Below are 3,949 nucleotides of genomic sequence, written 5' to 3' on the forward strand. Positions count from 1 at the left end.
ACGGTGTACAGGGCAGTCCTGTGTACTTTCTATCCAGTATCTCCCAATGATAATTATTAATACAATAATGAAACCAAGAAATTGATGTTAGTCCAATTCACAGAGCTTATTCAAATTTCACCAGTTTTACATTTATATGTATGTGTCGTTTTATGCAGTTTTATCCCATGTGCAGGTTCATGTTACCATCATTGCAGTCAGTTCCAAGATACAGAACTGGTCCATCAGCATAAGGCTCCTTTGTGCTATCCCTTTATAGCCACACTCTCCCTATCCCTAACTCCTCACAACCACTGACCTTATTGTTCATCTCTATAATTTTGTTATTTCAAGAATATTATATACATGGAACCATACAGTACATAACCTTTTATGACTGGCTTGTTTCACATAACATAATTCTTTTGAGAGCCATCCAAGTCGCTGCATGTATCAAAGCCTTGTTCCTTTTTATTTCTGCATGGTATTTTATGTTGTGGACATACCACAGTTTTTTTACCCATTCATTGGTTGAAGGACATTTGGGTTGTTTCCACTTTGGGGGTATAAACAGTCCTGTACAGCTTTTGTTTGAGCATAACTTTTCATCTCTCTGAGATAAATGCCCAACAGGGCAACTACTCAGTAGCATATTGTAGGCACATGTTTGATTTTACATGAAATTGCCAAAATATTTCCAGAGTGGGCTAGCGTACCATTTTCTATCCCCACCAGCAATTTACAAGTCAGGGTTTCTTCATCCTCACCAGCATTTGGTGTCAAATATAGTTTTAAGGTCACAACTAGGTTATAAATTTCTTGTGGCCAGGAGCTGTTTCATCTCACCTTTAAAACATGTTGATATAACATAGTAACATGGATTTAGAAAAGGATTATTGGATATTTCCTATAACCAGGACATTGAACAAGACAAAGACATGCCTTTCCTTTAGGCAGGAACTCTAAGTCTGTATGAAGGCAGTAGTTACAAGTGAGTTACATTAGAGGCCAGGCAGGCAGCATGAATGAGCGAAGCTGCCGGAGGGTAAGGGCGTGTGCAGACTTGGTAGGGACCATGGCATGCTGGAAACACAAGCCTGGCTAATGGGAGACTGTCCCCAGACACCTGTTCTGTCCATGTTTCTAGACATTCTGATTTTTCTAGAAAAGTCTAAATTAGAATTTTAAATGAGAATTCTCCTGATTTGTAAATATAGACTTAAATTTTGAAAGGCTCCAGGTGCCACAAAAGTCTTGAGGATCAACTTTGACCTAAAAACAAGTTATTTGAGAATCATGATTTACAGGGGTGAGATGCTCATTAAAACAAAAATAAACATGCAGTATTTTCAAATACAAGGAAGAGGTTATTTTAGACTGAACAAATACAAAAATCTTTTATAGATTCGGACTGTACTTCTCAAACTTGATTGTGCTTATTAATCACTTAAGAATCTTATTAATCTGATTCAATAGGTCAGGATCTGGGATGAGAACTGATTTTCTGTAATTACAAGTTATGCTAGTGATAGCCTGTGATACTCTGGGGATGCTGCTGATTCACAGACTATTCCTTAAGTAGCAAGCATGTGGATAATATTTCAGCTGAACCTTGAAGCCTAGACAGTGTTTATAGATGCAAAAATGAATCCTGGTAGAAAGAATGGTGCCATCAGTGATAAAGGCAGAAAAACTTGGAGATATTTGGAGAATTGTAAAATCTTCCCTGTCTCAGAACTTATTGATATACATATCAAAGATTCCATGTACATGAAGGCTCAAAGACTCCTTGATGGCATTGCTGAACTTTCTTTAGACTGCATGACAATGTAGGACACTTTCACCCAATTTTCTCTCCTACATTCATTTCCCCTAATAAATCTTTTCACATTTAATTCTCTCTTGCCATCTGCATCTCAGAAGAAATACAGTGCCTACTCCATAACTTATTAAACACTTATCGATAGACTTTTTGATAGCTTATTTTCGATTTTTTTGGTTGATACACATAATACCGTAATAAATATCCTCTAATTGTATCTTTTATGTATTAGCAGTTGTTGTTGTTGACTAAGTTCCTAGAATGGAATTGATTAAAGGGTATATTTATACTTTAAATTTAAATAAATGCAGTCAGATTGCTTTCATGAATACATTTAAACTAGAATACAATTTAGAAAATCCCTCATTATTAATGAAGTACTTTTCTCATCCAGAAGAGACAACAGAGCAAAAGTATAGATTAATTAAATTAATTTCTTAATATGGTATCTACAATCTATGTCATTACTTAGCAATAAAATCTCTGTAGGCTGTATGTAAAATAATATCAATTAATAACATACAAAACTTACATATAAATTATATAGAACATGAATTACTGCTTATTTTTATTGCTAATATTTACATAAAAGGAGAAGCCAAGAAGAGATATAAAATGGAAATAGTATTAATGTTTATCCTTATTCAGCAAGTTTTATAAATTATTAATATTCAAAAAGTAACAGCTAGATATTTATGTCATATGTAGTTATATTTTATTCATTTTTTCCCTTTTAAAATTCGCAAGGATTAGTAAAACCAGACACTAGTTGCAAATTTCAAATCCACTGGATTACAGGGTACTTTAAAAAATAATATAGAAACTTATTGTGCACATTTATTTCATCAATATTCGTATCTGGAAACTTGCACAACAATCTGATTAAAAATATAAATTAAACAAATAGAGCGGTTATCTGGAACAAATGTCATTTTCTATGAGGTTTGTTGCAAACAGTTTTGGGTAACTAAATTCTTTGATCAAAAATGAATACTCGGGGGAGGAGCCAAGATGGCGGACGAGGAAAGCCACCAGTCAGAGTGTCTCTGCAAAAAAGACGAATTTTAGAAGAAAGAGAAAAAAATAAGCTAGCAGAGAAACACACATCGGGTGAGGGTCGGAAGGAAGGGTGCCTGAAACTACAGGAGACTCCACGGGAAGACACTGCGGAGGAGAACTGGAAGCAGAAAGGTCCCGAGAGGCTTGGAGACCAGCGACAAGGGTAGGTGGAGCGGTTAACTTCCCCCTCCCTTGCATCTCGGACTGCTGGTGGCTCCTGAGCGGCTGGAGAGACCTGCCGACACCAGCCCAGAGACAGCTGCCGCCAGTGAGCAGTGGCCTCTTTGCGGACTCAGCACCGGGCTCCTAGCCGCCTCGGGGCACCTCCCCGGGCGCAGACCTGAGCCTAGCGGCAGACGCCATAGTGCTCCATGCTCTCCTTCCCCCTTCCTACCCGTGCATGCCCAGAGAGACAATTTAGCCATCACACGGAGGCATCTCCAAGGAACGAGACATTTCCTTTTGGGGCCCTACAGCAGACTGAGGGGTACTTAGACTGAGAGCTCCCTACCCGCCAGCCCTCCCAGGTGCTACTTGCCTGGGGACTCCAGGAGAGTGGGGCAAATCCCTAGGTGGAGTGAAATCGATCCAGCTTGGGCACCCTGTAGGTGATTCAAGACCAGCACCCCTCCCCCTGGCAGGGTCAGGGATTGATCTCCAGGGTCCAGGGGACAGGCCTGCAGACCAGACCCCGTACACCCAGGTCAGGATCACACTGCCCCCGGGCACAGAAGAGAGATCTGTGAAAGAGCCTACTGAGGAGTGTGTGCCTTCAGGGGCAGATCAGCCTGCTGCAGTGGCAACCCTCCTCCAAAAAGAGAGCTGTGCACCCAACTCAGGCTACGATCCTGGGTAGGAAACCTCCCGGCCCATGTCACAGCCAGGGGAGATCCATCGGCCTGAGGTCCCACTTGCTGGCAGAGGCCTGGGAGAGGACACAGAGAGGGGGAGATTGGAGGGAAGCAAGACCCGCTCCAGAGTGCAGGTCTTGGACAGCCCCACCCCCCAAGCCCAGACTTTCAGCTGAGTGGAGCCATTTCAGCCCCTCCCGGCAGCTTTGCACAGAAACAAAGAGTAGACCTTTGACCC

The sequence above is a fragment of the Propithecus coquereli genome, unplaced genomic scaffold (genome assembly GCF_000956105.1).
Source record: "Propithecus coquereli isolate 6110/MARCELLA unplaced genomic scaffold, Pcoq_1.0 Scaffold32, whole genome shotgun sequence".
NCBI classification, from domain to species: Eukaryota; Metazoa; Chordata; class Mammalia; order Primates; family Indriidae; genus Propithecus; species Propithecus coquereli.